At 39.5% G+C, this 16694-nt stretch overlaps 1 long non-coding RNA gene across 1 annotated transcript; it reads left to right on the plus strand.

The window, feature by feature from the left end:
- The first annotated feature begins 550 nt into the window (after positions 1–550).
- Positions 551–16192, plus strand: LOC114065092. Its single transcript, XR_003572869.1, has 3 exons — positions 551–628; positions 1789–1921; positions 16160–16192. It is a non-coding gene; the product is annotated as an uncharacterized LOC114065092 (long non-coding RNA).
- Positions 16193–16694: the final 502 nt, after the last annotated feature.

Below are 16694 nucleotides of genomic sequence, written 5' to 3' on the forward strand. Positions count from 1 at the left end.
CTTTAAAAGAAAGGTCTGACAATTTTCTTCTTCCTCTTACCTATTCCACAACTCACAGTTCAAGCTGTACAAGGTCGAGTGTGCTTTCACATCGCCAGCATGTTTCTGTTAGAGTGCTATAATGTAGGATCCTGTTTAGCTGATAATCTTGGGCAACTCAATTTGTTGTTTGGTATTTTCCAGACATAAAATGGGACAATGACATGGTGAGTACATGGCAGGTGCATTATGAAGATCTGGTGCTAATTATCTGCAAGAAGCCGTGGGAAAATCACAGGAAGTTTATGTTTAACTTTTAATGTGTTGTGGATTGCTGAAGGAAATAGAGGGTACTAGACAGAAGGGCAAGAAGGTGGGAATTCCTGTGATGGATACTGCTGCTTTCCCTTGTCTCTGCCTGCTTTGTGTCTTGCCTAATTAGCTTGTATTTAATCTCTTGAAGCAAAGAGTTCCCAACTACATGTTTGTCCATGACAAGCACAGTGAGATCCTGCTAGAGGACTGTTCCAACAGTGATAACTGTTTTCAGTGTCACGTCTTTTTTTTTTTTTTTTCGTAGTGAAAATGAGCAAATTAAAGACCATAACTGGGATGTTTACAGCTGCAACATGGAGAACAAACAGATAAGGTAATTTTACCCCTTCTGTTAGTTACCAAAGCAACACTATAAAGATCCTTTTAATTTAGTTTAGTGCTGTGAAGATTAAAGCTTAATTAAAGTGATGATATTAAAAAAAAAACAACTTGAAACAACATAAGAAAAATAGAAAGACATAATTATGGTCCAGTGAATGCTTATCACTCTTTATGAAGCTTCAGAGAAGAGGCATTTTTTTCTCTCCATTGAGAGTAATTTTATTCTGATCATAGATTTGAATGACCAGAACAACCTAAGATCATAGCTGTTTATAAATTATTAAGGACAGTTGGAAGGAATGTGTTATTCTACTCATAAAACAGGGGATAGTAAGTTTTCCTTTGCTGGTCCATTTCATCAAAAAAATCTCTTTCATACCCATCAGGGAGAAAGACTTTATAAAGACAAAAAAAATTACTGTTTCTCAGTATTTCACATGGTTTGCATAGAAATTCAGCTATTTAATATTAAAAGATTTCTTACTTTCAAGTTATGTAATAAACATGCCCTGTTGTGGATTTGGAAGGTGTCAGATTTTCAAGTGGTCCTAAACGACATCATTTCCTTTTATCAACAGAGCTGCACTAATTTGTACCAGGTGAAAAGAGATGTGAAGGACTCTGTGATATATTAATTAGAAATTCCTCCAGGAATGTGACTTTTGTTGGCTAGTTAAACATTTGTTGCTTTGCCAGGTTTAAACTAATGAGTTTAAAATCATTGTGGGGAAACCATATGTTTGCCCAGTAGAAGGCAAACCAGGACATGAGGCGATATTCTTTCAATGCAAAATTCAAAGTAGTAATCTCTGTCTATGACAAAGCAGGAGCACTAGAGAAAGAGCAGTTTCAGCTTGTTGGCTTTGTTGATAGCTATCTTTCTGGTTTCTTCAAGAAGGGAGCTGGCAAGATGCAACAGCTCCAAACACTACAGAACTAAAAATGCCCTTTCACTAAATCGCTCTGTTCATCTTGCTCAAGCATCTTAAAACTGCCTTTAACCATATATCACACATTACTTCTGGGCACAGAATCACTATAAAATTAAACATTTAGCCTTCCATCAAAGCAGCATTACATTTATTACAATATGGTGGTGACTATTGTTGATACAACTCAGTCTGGTAGCTTAACTCTGACTTTTTGCCCCAGGCTGCTGTGGAAACCAAAAGGTCACTGGACTTCAAGGACAAACTCCTGGAAAATAATCTACTGAGGTTGCTGAGACTGTGTGTGGCCCAGGATATCTGAACTGCAAAGGACTGGAGGATAGGGGAGCACACAGGTGATGTATTTCATTACTTTATCCCATTCTTTGGATTTTTCCTGATAGCATGTTTTGCCCATTGCTGGAGAAGGGATGTTACATAGTTTAAGCAACGCTTCTGCTACCAAACAACTCTGGCATACCGGAATTTTAGCTTTAAAAATATTGCCTTTCTTTTTTTAATCGAGATACAAACGAATTTCCTTGCTTCCAGGGTAGCATCTATATATATGAGTTCTCCACAGATCTGCAGCTCAATCAGTTACTCCAGGATATATTTCTGATTTTGGTAGCTAAGCTGTTAAGAAACATCATGGTATAAATCTCTCTAGTGGTGTTCCTGCAAAACCTAAAAACCTTTTAGCCAGGCAGCACTGCAGGAAACTCTCACACACCCACCAGCCTGGCTCACTGTCTTTGAGGAACCGTAGATTATGGGCACATGAAGGGCTACAGAATTTAATATCATGCCGGATCAAGTACAGTTAAAAATTGTAATTGAATATACTTGCAGTCTTAAGAAAAGGGAGGCATTTTTCTTCACAAAGAATTACTAGTTTCTAATATCAGCTTTCAGAAAAAAAAAAAAAAAGCCATGTAAATTTATTCTAGAATTCCATTGTACAGTTTACCCTGCCAGGGGCTCAGGCTATTTATGTTTTTGACTGCACCATCTTCACTAAACTTAAAAAAAAAAAAAAATTTCCATGGTAACCATTGCATCACACAACAAAGACATGTATATACACTACTGAGATCTTTAAAGAGGTAGACTCTGGAATGAAATTATAGTCCGCATTTCTTAACAAAATAATATTATTCTTAGTAAATACTTGCTGTTTTGTCAATAAATTCTAATTTTACATTTTAAACAAGAATATGAAACTGTGCATCCAAATAGTTCTGCCTTAAAAATGTTAACTTTATGAGAACCATTTGTGCAGGTGAGGTCACTGAGCTGTGAGAGAAGAGGGAATGGGTGTGAGATGGTGACACTCTTTAGTACTGTCTCTCTGCTAATTATCCTAGACACTATTTCCATTTTACAATTTTTATTTCAATGCAGTGTTCATGCCACAGGAAGGCCACAGTGGTCACATATATATGTTTATCATGTACATATACTTCCATTTTCAAACAGATTTTTACAGGTACTATCCTGGGAGGGGGAGGGGGGGGGGAGAAAGAAAAAAGCAGAGACCATTCCATCTGTCTCTAACTTTTTAATAAAGCTGCATACATTCATGTAAGAGCATGTAGACCTTCAGTAATGCTTCTTATTTCTCACTTCTTGGTTCTTGTGCAGCAACCCAGACCCCAGAGCTGCGCTGTGTGAGGGTAGGCAGTGTTGCAGAGACCTGGCACAGGAAAGCTTGGAGGCAGAGCCCTTGTTGATTTGCCTGGTTGCTGCTTTGGGCTCTGGTTCCTACCAGTGCCGTTAAATAGCACCAGGATGTCAGAGCTGAATATTCACGTCTGCCCATACAGCAGCATCAATCAGCTGGGGTCTGTGCTGGGTTATAAAGTTGTTTTTCGTGGTTCAAAATAGATCTAAGGCATGAAGTAAGTACTATATCTGAAATCTGGGTAGAAATCTGGCATTTTGATTTAATCTCGTGGGCTCCACTGAAGTGCCATGTACTGTGGCTGTGGCTTTAGTGTGTGGCTACAGGGCCTTCTGGCATATCATGCAAAGTTTCTGGCAGATGCTCCGGTGTTGGTATAGCCCTGGTCATGTTGGAATCACTTTCCCACTGGAATAAGCAGAGACAGAGCCTCTCTCCCTCTCTCTGCACTGTGAAAATTCTTCATTTCTTTGGTAAGCAGAGCTGCCTGCCGATATTTAGCCCTCAGCAATTTTTTTTAAGATTGAATTATAAAACCTGGAAGTATGAGCTTATAATGAAAATGCCACCACCACATTAAAAATAGCAGGAGCAGTGGGCACTGCTGTAATGAGGTTCTTGCTTTGGTTTTAATCCCTCCTCCAAAGCAGCTCTGCTTCCTGCAGCACTGGAGGTGAGGGATCTCAGCACCCGGTGCTCTGACCACACCACGTGTGGGTGTGTGCTGTGCAGACTCCCTGCCTCAGCACACAGAGGAATTTTGAGCTGTACTCCACCACTCCAAGAGCAAGGGGAGAGGCAAGAAGCAAAGGGATTCAGTTGTCATGGGATTAAGTGCTTGCTTTCAGTAATTATTTTGTAATTAGGAAATTCCAGTATTTTGACTTGTTTACACCCATATAACTAACCAAGTAGGGAAAGAGTAGACTCCTGTTTTATTTGAAAAGGGGATAATCTTCTCCTTTGCTCTAGTATGCAGTCTCCAGTTTATTCCACATTTCTCTGCAGTGCTGTTTGCCTGTTTGGGTAATCTGAGTATGTCTCAGTTTCCACCTACTGAACCATCTCAGACCTAATGGACGTAGTATCAACTCCCAGAGTTTGAAATACTTCCAACTAAAATTTTTGGACTTAAAATAGTGATTTATGGCTGAAGTTTAACAGCCTGAGACAGTGTGGAGGGCAGAGCATCCACCAGTATTGATGCCATTGAGGGAGGGCACTTTGAAAGTGCTGAAAGCTTCACAGTTCATCCTGCCTTTACACTTCCCATTTCCCTCATCGTTTCATCTGCATGTGCCTACCTTCTGTCAGGAGCTTATCTGACTGAATGCTGGAGTGGAGGATTAGGAAAATAGTAAATTAATGTTATTTGAATATCTGTTATAATACAGTGTCACATATCCAAACACAGGGCTGGGATTTCATTGCAGCAGCCACTGATTCTGGATGTGCTGCAGGTTGCTGTGTCCATCAAGGCAATCCTCTACAATTAGTCATTCTTGACTGAAAGTTATTATTATGAGAGCTGCTAATGAATTACTTTTTGAAAGTCATTGTGGTGTCACAGTGCTGGGGGCTGTGAAAGTAAAGGCAAAGTTTACCTAATGAAACAGTAAGATAATAGTGGAGTTAAGGGAAAGAAAATACCCATGGATTAACCTGGATGGCAAGAGGCAGGAAAATGAAAATGTAGAAACACTACAAATTGAGAGGTGTGTGGAAAAGTTGAGACATAAAGTAGCTATAGGCTGAGGAAAGAGGGGTGGTAAAATTTCTGTAGCAGAAATTTCAAAGGACAGTGGGAATGGAAGGACCTGTTTGCACAATGTGCTGCTGTTTAGAGCCTTGGCTATGCAATTGCTTCCAGCATTAGAAGTCTACTTTAAATAACACTTTACATTACTATGGCAACCATGTATACTGGCCATTTTCTTTCCGTACTCCAAAACAAAAGGGCATAAAATCCCAGAACATTTTTCTGCATCTCATTTAGCCCTATAACCCCTCTGTGAATTAGTTCATGGTGGTTACAATTAAGAGTTTGTCTCATTGGCTCTTACCACTTGTCTGTTCTACTTTTGTTTCTTTTCACCTGAAATATGTCCCTCAGAGGCAGGATCTCATTAATCCCTGTCTTTCCCAGTAGTATAACTCTACTGATTTTCAGAGATTACCTGTAACGTGCAAGCAACACATTGACAAATAAGCCCTTGAAATTCCATGTTTAATCTCTGTGGTAAAACAGCATTTCTGTTAATATTGCAATTTCTTCACTTTAGATAATTGCACCTTTCTTGATTGTCAGATATTCAGTGAAATAAGTGGGAAGAGAAGAAAGACTGTAACTGAATCATTTGTGAAATGACATCCCCTTTCTCCTCCTCCCCACTTACACCATCTTTATGACACAACACAGAGAAAAGGATGCTGTCCTACCCAGGAGAGATGAGCAAGTTGATTGGCATAAGGCTGACACTCACAGCTCCAGTATCTGAATGCCGAGCACTGGCCAGAACAAGTCTCAATCTCTACATGGATATTTTTTCAAATGTTTTCAAAATAAATAAGAAAATAGGGAATTAATTATTTAAACATGTATTAAAAAGCAGTAGTTTTGGAACCAACCTGTTTTGTTTTGCTCTGGACCATGTTTCCTCTGGCCATACCATGCCCACAGTAGTGACTGGTGAAGCTGAAACAGGTTTTTTATTTTTTTGTTGATATTATAATTAAAGAACACTCTTACATCTCCATAACTTTAATAGATGGACCCTTTTCTAAAAATGATGTATTTACACAGCTACTGAATCTTTTATATCCAATTTCTGTGAAAACAGTGCCTCCCTGACTGCTTGCCAGTCAGCTCCTATTGTAAGCAATTAGAAAAGGGCAGTGCAAGCAAGTAAAGCACTCTGGGTTTTTGAGATCTCATCTTTGTAAGAAAAGGAATTTGAGTGCGCAGTAATGCATTGTGGTACAGCAGTGCATAAAGCAGTACCTTTTTATAATTTTGTTCTTGTCCTGACTAATTGGTTCAGTGTTAAGTGAGGTAACAGTTTAAAGAACTAACTCATTATATGGAATTACTCTGTCTGCTGTGATACTTAAAGTCATCTTGCGACACTCTGGAGCCCAATGCATAAAATATTACCCTGGTAAGTAACTCTCCCACTGGATAGAGCCTTTTCTTTCAGAAGTTAACCTACGGATATGAGAACTCTGTCCTTGCACATAGTGTCTGATCCAGTGCCAGTGCCTAAGGATGTTCTTGGAAAGATTCCCATCTTTAAACACCGGATTGGGGTCCATGGTGCAGTAGCTTAAGTGCTGGGGCTCTGACTTGCAGCAATAAAATATGGCATTACTGTTTTAAAGTAGGAAAAAGGCTAAAAGAACATAAGTTGACAGTGAAATACTGATAAGAAAAAACAAGAGCTGTGTGAAGGCAGAAAGGAGAATTTTTAGAGAAAAACCTGGAAATAATGAAGAATAAAATAATAGGTACTTTTCCCAGTTTGTTCTCATCTGTTATAACATACATGCAAGGGAAGAACAAAGTGTTTTTCTCCACTCAGATGGCTAAATATTATACCAGTTTCAAAGATATGAACAATAGGAGACAGACATACATAGTGAAGTCAAGGTGACTATTGCAGAGTAACCAAGGTACAAATATTGAGATGGCTCCCTGGGCTGCCATAATTAGATGGCTGCAAGATAAGATATTTTTGCCCAGAATTACAGAATATGATGAGAACTGGCAAAACAGCACATAATCTTGAAGTCACGCTCCTCAGGGAAGGAGATAATCCTTGCAGGGAGCTGTGGTAGGTTTTCTAAGGTTTTTGTCCTCATATTTACCAGCCTGAAGACAGCACAATCACCTCTTAGACCAGGAGCACAGTAAGCAAAACTTGGAGCAGAGGTTTAAGTGAGAAGCTTAAGATCATATGTGTCATGTTGTTAATCCATTAGGTAAAAAGACTTTTTACTTGTATATTTGCACAACGTTTTGGGCCATGAGCTTTTCATTCATGTATCCTTGTCTCTCTGTAGTTGTATTGCAACTGTGTGTTATTAAAGCTGACATCAGAATTAATGACTTCCTAGTGCCCAATCACGTACTTTGAAAAGTAAAACACGGATAAGAAAATTAACCAAACCAGTAACCTCTCTGGAAGTGAGAGAATTTTGTATTTTGCATTGTATTGTGCCAGTGTTAGGAGGAAACAAAGGGACTGGTTTTTCTCCCAGAGCTACAGTGAATTTGATGGCATTGCACAGACTTGGACATATATTAAACAGAGCCATGTTTACTTGTGCTGCATAAGAATCACAGAGGGAAGCAAAATCAATGTTTTCCAAATGTAATAGAAAGAAGCCGTGAGGAAAAGAAATGGTATTTTCAAGCTTCTTTGAAAGGTAACACAAACAGTGCACACAGTAAAAAAAAAAAAGCTTTGAAGAAAAACCACTTCCCAATGTCTTCTTCACTCTCTATATTTAACTCGGTTTGGAGGGTTAAGGCATGGTAGGTCCTTAGCATTATTTTAAAAGGGGGAGTCTGTGTGTGAATAAGTAGACATTGAAATTGATGTTTTGAATTGGAAGCTGCACAATATGTCTGTACATCTCGACAGAAAGAGAAGGCACTCAGATTTTAGAGGGGCACTGAGATGACACTGAGAGTGCATGATGCAGTGGTGTAATGAAAGAGAGATCAATGTTAAAATGAATGTAACACCACTGAGGAGTACACACAGATCAATACTCTTGTAAGCCATAGAGTATAATCCTGCTATATAGGTCTTGTTAGATAGTACACTCGACTCCATGAAGGCACGTTTTTCTGTATTTCTGACTTATCTTTCCTAAAAAAAGTCTTTCTTTTGGAATGTAAAGGCTTGAATCTTTGTCTTCCCACCGATGCATGCTAAGGAAAATATGCAGTGCTAGTAGTAAACTCCCCCTCCCCAAAAATGTGGCATAGGAGGGTAAGATAGACAGTCAACAATGATCTGTGTTTCATGAGGTCTTTGAAATCTTGTTTTATTCTTGTCCTCTCTTATTGCCTCCTCCTTTTCTTTAAGGAATATATTTTAAGCACGAACAGTGAAAATTCACTCTCAAGAGAAATGGCGAGGTCAGTTTTGCAGCCTTTGCTTATATTGTGAAGAGAACTTGCCTACAGTTTTTTTTTTTTTTTCAACCTCCTGATTTTTATTGCTTAAAACCTTTAAAAAAAAGATCAGAGAGTTTCTCTCCTTTTTTGATGCATAGATAGCCTGGGAAATAGAACATGGTTACTAGTGTAGGCTGAGGTGCTCTCTCTCTGTCATATATGTACATGTGCATCTATGCATGTATGTGTATTCCCTGAAGATTTCAGGCTATCCACATTTCTTCACATGCCTCTGCAAACTTACTGCCTCTGAGAATCTCTGCATTTTCCCTTTTCTAGCTGGATGATTTGGTAGGAATTGGTGACAGTGAATCTGTGGCTAATGCAAAGTCAACCCGTTTCCTGTAAGGAAATAGACAATGTAAATTTAAGTGTGTGGTCAAAGTTTATTTCCACCTTGACAGGAAATTTAGCACTGGAAGAAGTGAAACTGATAGCAACTTGACTCTGCCTTGAGTTGATCCCCTCATACTGGTTCCAGCCTGTGGACCTGCCAGGCAGTTATTCATCAGTGCAGGTGCTGTCACTGGCAGGGACCAGCAAGTGCATCAGCCATGAGCTTGAAGCAGCAGCAATTGACTGCAACCTTTGCTACTAGGTTGTAGCATGCTGTGCTACATGTCTGTACCATGTTGTCCTGCATGCTTTTGGTGCTCAGTGTCACTGAAGCCACATGTTCTGTGTCTTAAGTTTGCCAAAGCATCATGGCCCTGCCCAGGATATTACTGCCTGGTTTGACACTGCAAAACAATTTTTCTTAGAAGGGAGTGAATGAGTCTGTGGACATTCCAAAGGGAATGGCATCTTGCTTGGTGCTTTGGAGGACCACGTGCCTGTTGCACTGAAGCTACACAACCCAGTGCATGTGGCTATTGCTTCTTTAACTGAGCTTACATTTCACAGCCTGGAAAGGTTTAGTAATTCCTCCCAGTATGATATGAGTAGCATCCCTGTACTTACTACAGGTCAAAGACACAGGGAAGTTCCAAGTCTACTGTATGTTTAGAGCAGCCTGGGATGCAAAAATACAGGGTCAATCTGACCCTGCACCCCTGTGTCTTTGGATCCTACAGGGTCAGGAGTGGCAACAGAAGCAAATTCTGCCGTGTGTCTTATGGAAGTTTGGTATCTAATCATGGAGAGAGAAATGGGAGTTGCATTCCTTTCTCATTTTTATTCTAACTTGTTTTAAGGTCTGATTTCCTTGAGAAGGCACAAACTCTTCTCCACCCCTTAGAATGAGGAGGTCCTTGATTTCATTTCGTCTGCAGGCCTGACTGCCACTCTCCAAAGAAAGGGAATTGTATCTCAGCTTCTAATTTTCATCTGTCTTCTCCCTTTCCCTAATGCATGCATGTCTTTGTTTTCCTTGTATGTTCCAAGGAAAGCTACTAGTTGTACCAGTTCAATCCCTCTATTGCTAGAGGTCAGATGTTTTTACCCATTCCCTCAATGAGATGACTTTGTTTTGAATTTCTCTGCAATTAAAAGTATGCATATTTTTAAAGAGTGGAGAAGCTAAAGCAAATAAAAATAAATTAATAAATACATAATTACAGTGTTGCTTCAGGGAAAAGTTTCTAGGCATAATCTAATAACAATGACTGGAGATACTATTAGTATTGTGTGTTGATTCCAGATCCCTTGGGATAGTCTAATAATTAAGCTTGTGTTTTCAAGTCCCTTTTGGCTCTAATAGCTATTATGATCATTAAGTGTAACCTTCCATAGACTCTGATTTCTAAATGCCTTTGTGAGTCCAAGCCCAAGTCTGTGTCCCCTCTTGAGGGAACAAGGTTGATGAGAAACAAAAGTCCCTCAAGACGCTGTTCTCACATTAATTCCAAAGCTCTCATTTCTTTCCAAATATCCACAACCAGCAACTCTTCACAGTTTTTTCTGAGCTTCAGTCAATCTTTACTCCTTCTGACACTATGGCAGCTCTAAAACACCTTTGCCCACATTTATCCTCCTCTTTTCCAGCGTTTGAGACTGACCCTGTCCACCACAGTCCTGGCTGTGTGGCTGCTGAGCTGGAAGATTCAAACTGAATTGTCACCACTGCAAAGGCTGCTCTTAAGTAGATGCTCTTCATGATGCAGCTCTGGCTTCAGAAAGCTCAGTGTTATCAGAAAGCCTTCAGCTCTAGCTTCTTCCAGAATATTACAAACATCTTGTCTGCTCCCATGGGAAAAGGCAAACCCTTGTTGCAGGGGTTGTTCCCTGTCACATTAATTGGCAATGCTGGCAGCAGACACGCAGCCTCAAGTGAGAGAACTCCCTTTCCTTGATGCAGGAAGAAGCATTGCAAAAGCAATACACAAACAGAGCCAGGCACAGGCTTTTGACTGATCTGTCGCTCCTCGCTGAACCTGCCTGAAATTTATTGCCAGTTAGGCAGCATTTCCCTCTGTTTACTGATTTGATTGAAAGGATGATTTATCAAGGCTCAGCATCGCATTGAATGCTGCTCTCTGCTCCGAGGGGTAATGAGTTGTAGACACATCTCATTCTCCTTCCCCACGTGGTTTTGAGGGTTCAGGGAAGGTGAGTGTTTGCTGGCTTTGGTGTGACACACAGTTCTGCTGGGAGCAGGCTATTCCTGCTGGCTTCAGGATCAGCCTGCTCCTTCCCCATTCACACAGGAGAGGACAGACTGTGTTTGTCAGGAGGTTTCAGGTAGCTGCACAAAGAGAAAAAGGGAGCATCTGTGAGAGAGAGAGGGAGTGGAATGGGAAATGACAGTGGGAAAGACAATGAAAGTGATAAGAAAATGAAAGGATTAGAAATACCAGAAAGTGAAATGACAGCTTGGTGTTGTCATTGCTGTTATCCCTACTGTTGGTTCTCTGCATGGTTTGGCACTGTGTGACACTGTCTTGGCTAAGTACTGTGGCACAGTCCCATCACAGCACAGTGGGAACTAATGCCTTATCTTGGAGTTTCTATTTGTTTTGGTTATGGTGAGTTTTCCTTAAGCAACCCTGGCATTTGTTTCAATCACAACAAAACCCATCGTCTCACCTTAATTTACAGAGTCATAACTAGCAGTATTTCTTTTCAGCATAAAGAGTGCATTGGAACAAATGCCACTATTTATCACCTGTAATGCAGTTCTTTATAAAGGTCTTATGTGAGCAAAGAATAAAAATGCAATGATAGTCTCACAATAAATACTCTAAATCCTTTATTGCCTATTTATGGTGTAATCTCTCCACAGTTGTACAATATATGACTGTTTAGAAAAAGCTCTAGAATACAGTTATATGGTTTATTTACCAGGAGATGGCAATGGTGATCTACTGCAGTATTAACTTATGTACAAGGTCCACATAATTCTTCCATAACATCGCAAACTTCAGTATGAATGAAACCAAAGTATTCCAATACTGGTTTTGCCTTCCTTGTTTCTAACTTGTTTCAGTTCCTGCTATTCATTGTAAAGAAAGTACTTTTTCCTCTCATTTTTTTGATTGAGATCGCTGTCACTACATTTTTTAAAGATGTCTAAATACAATCATATTGGTATTCCAGAAAACAGAATACTATTTAAAAACAGAGCAGCCAATACCACTGAATAAGATATGCCATGTGTCAGAAAAAAAATGATTGATGAAAGCAAAAGCTTAAAAAATACATTTAATTTTATAGTATCAAAATTGAACTTGAGTAGTTAATGAAAAATAAATTATAGGTTCTGCTATTAAAAAGCATGTTATAATTTTCTGTTAAGTTACTTGAAGTATGGTCTTAAAATATGTAGATGCCAATCATTTTTACAGAACTTGAAAATAACTGTGGTCTGCAATGCTGTCTGAGTTTTTATGTTACTTTAACCTACAATAAGGCAGAGATATCATGGATTAGTGTGACGTTGATTTCACATTGTAGAAGGTCACCACCATAAACACTGTAAGTAAAAGTTTAACTTCTTATGGGATTGCTTTATGTTACTTTATATCTTTATCCACGTGATTGCCCATTTTTCAGTCTTTTACCCAGAACTTGCACTGGCTGACCAGGTGGTTCGTGCGTGTTTGGCACATGTTTGGTACTGGGCAGTTTCCAAACTGAAGCAGTAACCGGTGAGACTTACTCCTCTCCTCCCCCCAGCTACATCCCTGCCTGTATGGAGTGATCCAGGGGCACTGCTGGCTGGCTAAACATGCTCTGAAGCAGATCTAGACCCACCCACAACAGTGAGCATCTTTTACCAGCAAACTGCTCCAGTGGTTTGTCTTTTCCTCTGCTATTCTGAGATACACAGTCCACGTCTCACAGTAGTCACTATATGGTTCTCAGCTGAGAGGGTTATCTACCTTCAAGTTAAAGAAATATTTTTACTGCATCTGCTCTTTACAACATCAAATGCCAGCATTATTGCCTTTCCACCGCTACTATTTTAGTGTTACTAAAATAGCAAGCGAGGACCTTAGAAGTGTGAGGCTGAGAGGAGCATGGAATAGGTCATAACCACAGATGATAGGAGAAAAGCATTGTTTTACTCATGTGAAGGTCTCAGTTTTCTATTTTTATCGATTGTAGTTCTTTTTCTAAACTTCTTCACCACAGTGTCTACCTTCCTACGACTACATCTTTCCTTCCTCTGCTCTGCATTAAGTGATAATCAAACCTCACCTCTACAAGGAAGAAAAAGCAAATTTAGAGCATACAGAGAGTATTTCACTTGGTTCTGCTCTCTTCACACCTTGATATCAGACAGCTTCTGTGTTGGGATCTGCCTGCTCAGACCTCATGATACACTTTCTAGGGGAACAGCTGGCTCCACCTCATCAGTAACAGGATACACCTCTGTACACAACAGCAGTCACACATTTCACATCTTCAATATGTTCCCATTCATGGACCCTACAGAGTACAACAGGAAGACAGAGGTGAGAAAGACCTTTGTCAGCCTTTTTTCCAATAAGGAAATCGATCTGTGGAGCAAAATTACATGACCAAGTGTAAGCAGCAGAAGAAATACTGAGCAGGGTTTAGAGTCTGTTGGCTGCTGGTGCCTTGCTGTATCAGGCAAACAAACTATCTCTCTTTCCCTCTCACGTTTTCTTACCTCTTTGCATTCCTCTACAATACAGCACAAAGTTAATCAATACACTCGGTGCTGCTGCCTCCCCTGAGCACCAGGGCAGCCACATGTTCCACCTTATGGCGAGGTTCTCCAGCAGCTCCGACATCTAGCAAGGCTGTGAGTCGCTCCGGTGGCATTCATGTCTCTTCAAAGGATAATTTTTCAGAAAGGGTAAAATGATGTTCAGACTGACAATTGCTCACACAAAATATCTTGTCCCCTCTGCTGGATCTCTTGCTGTGAGCACCATGTTCATGTCAGCAGTGTGGAGGAAGGAATTATGAGTTTCTCTTTTTCTATCACTTATTTAGCACCCACTCCCATCTCTCTTGTTTTCCCAACATAGATTGCGCTCACGCACCAGTACAGAGTAGAGATATGAATGTCAGCTTGAAATCAATTAGCTCAGCCATCCCTTTACTTTGCTAAAATCTGTCCTGTAAACAAACCAGACTGCAGGCTCTTGAGAGTGGGACTGTTTACAGCCTTGTTTTACATCGTTTAGTACAACAGGGCCAAAGCAGAGAGGCTCGGAGCGCCACCGTAGCACAAATAATTTTCAAAGTGACCCAGAGGGAGAAGCGAGGCCTGGCTCAAAGGTGAGCAGTTCAAGTCAAGAGAAGTTTAAATTTCTGAATTATAAAGTTGTAAAAAAGATTCAAAGGGAAGTAAGGGCATACTCAGCCCACTCTTTGATAGTACAATACATAAACCCCAGATTTTGTAGGAGTATAATAAAAGATAATAAAACCCAGACACAAGTCTGAAAAATTCATTAGTTTCTGCCACGACTAAAATAAGCACTGTCTAGGAAAACTACTTTGCAATGGTAATGAAAAGCAAGTGGAAAAGCAAGTGTTAGCACCAGTGCTGCAATGTGAAATAATTTCTGTATACTCAGATCTGTCATTGTGAACAATGTTGTTGATTATAAACCACATCAAATTCCCAGTCCCCCAAGACATGTATTTTATTTTGCAGTTTTTCTAGTAATTATGAAATCAACAGAATACTATCAAGTTTTACCACAATTAAGTTAAATATATACTTAAATGATATAACATACTTGGTAATTGCAATATCCCTCTAACTTCTTTCTGAGCAACAGTCAGCAATGTTTCTCAAGCATTTTCAGGGATGGCTTCTAATGATAATGATGATGCTCAGCTCTCTCATAATTTTTTAATTTCAAAGCTGCTTGAATCCAATTTAGAATCAAGATTTGACCTGCAGAGCTTCATTTCTTTTGAGCTGATAAGACAAGTCTCCAAGGTCTGAATGGATTTTACAGCCTCTTCAGTGCGTGTGGGTTTGATGGAAGAGCCGATGACGGACTTACAGCAGTGCGAGCAGTTCTCTGAGAACAGGTCTGTATCCAGTCACTTGTGAGATACTGTTCACTTGTAGAGCTATTACCATGTCATCCTGCTGAAGACCTTTGGGCTCAAGGCAATAAAAATGCTTGTCTTAGGTCTCCATTAAGAGAACGGCCATGTGGTGCAGTGCTTCAAGCAATCACCACTTGCTCAGGGTAGGAGGCCTGCCATAGTGTTGTGATGGGCCTGTGAGGCAAGAAGTTTGTGGTGGTATTTTTCTCAAAACCTGGGAATCTCTCTACTTTGGCAGTTTTGTCTTAGTGCAGCTGATTGTCACTGCCATTCTGGCCATCAGAACTGGGTGTATACCCCAAATTTATGTTTACAGGTACTGACAACCAGTTTGTAAGAAAACACAAGACAAACTCATTTGTACTTGTACCATTAAGTTAATATGTATTTATACACGTTTGCTCAGAAAAATAAAAACTCAGTAGACTAGATGATCTCGGAGGTCTTTTCCAACCCTTATAATTCTATGATTCTTATTACCAGGGTTTGAACATCTTGGTTCCATCTGACCTTGCTCTCCATATGATACCATTTGTCTGAGAGGTAGTTTTCTGTCTAATTGAATAATAACTTTTTATTAATTTGGTTCAGTAATTGACTTTTTTTTTTCAGGTCACTGAAAACAAAGGTCAGATCAAGCAAACATAGATCACATCTATTTCAAATACTGTTTGTCTAATTATATTTGGAAATTTTGATTGCATAAAGAAACTATTATGACTGTATATTAAATAGTGATTCTTTACTGAAACTGATAGAATTGAAAAGTAAGTCAGTTTATATAAAAGAATATAGAGTCTTAAAAGTTTCTAATTTTATGAATATAATGAGCCACATTTTATTTGACATTAAGTAATATGCAAGTTGATATATTTTGGAATGCACGATAACATCTTCAAATCCATTCTAGAATATGAAATCTTCACCAGGATTTTAAAAGCATCTCTCACAGGCCCAAAATGATTGGAAAAAAAAACACAGAAAAGATGTGTTTCCTCTAAATCTTTTAAACAATAAAGGGAAGCTAAAGCATTCAGTCTTTCTCCCCTTTGTTTTTTTAAATTCAGCCTGAAAACACAACATCCTCCTATCTATCTCCCAGGTTATGGATATAGAGAGTATATTTACCTTTTGCCTTTTTCCTGCTAAAATCAGCCAGTGCTGCTTTGTGGTGGGTGTAATCACCTGGGTATATGGTATGGTGAATATAGCACTAAGAAACCTTTTGTTTTCTCTTTTCTTTAGAAAACAGTGAGATCTCTGTGCTCAAGATTTCCTTCATAAAACTGTCAATTGGATGACTATGTTAAAGAAACAAGAAGAATGAAGAGGAGAAAAGGTAATTACAAGAAAAAGTTAATTGCCAGCCATATGCAGTCCGTCATAGCGGATGTGTATTTTTCATTACCTACATGGGATAAAGATTTCTCAGCTCAACTGCATGAAAGGGATTGTTTTATGTCTGTTGAAAGATATCTATTTCCATTGGACTTTCTGATTAGCCTGTTATGTTCCCTGGGTGGCTAATTCCTAATGCTTTTCTATATCTAGAGCTCATCAGTCATAACCTGTGCCTGTCCCAGCGCCTCTCCCTTGATCAGGGATCAGCCCATTTTTTGCCAATTACTGGCATGCCCGGTGAAAGCTGAGGCTCAGGTTTTTTGTGTCTTCACTACCACAAAACTTCAGGGCAAACATCGCCTGGGTTTTAAACCAGCTCGAGCAACACTGAATTCAGCATGAATTAACCTCCTTGTTTTTTTCAGCTTTCTGAATGAAT

Source organism: Empidonax traillii, unplaced genomic scaffold (genome assembly GCF_003031625.1).
Source record: "Empidonax traillii isolate 1590-97213 ecotype Southwest subspecies unplaced genomic scaffold, ASM303162v1 scaffold617:size382775, whole genome shotgun sequence".
Lineage (NCBI taxonomy): Eukaryota > Metazoa > Chordata > Aves > Passeriformes > Tyrannidae > Empidonax > Empidonax traillii.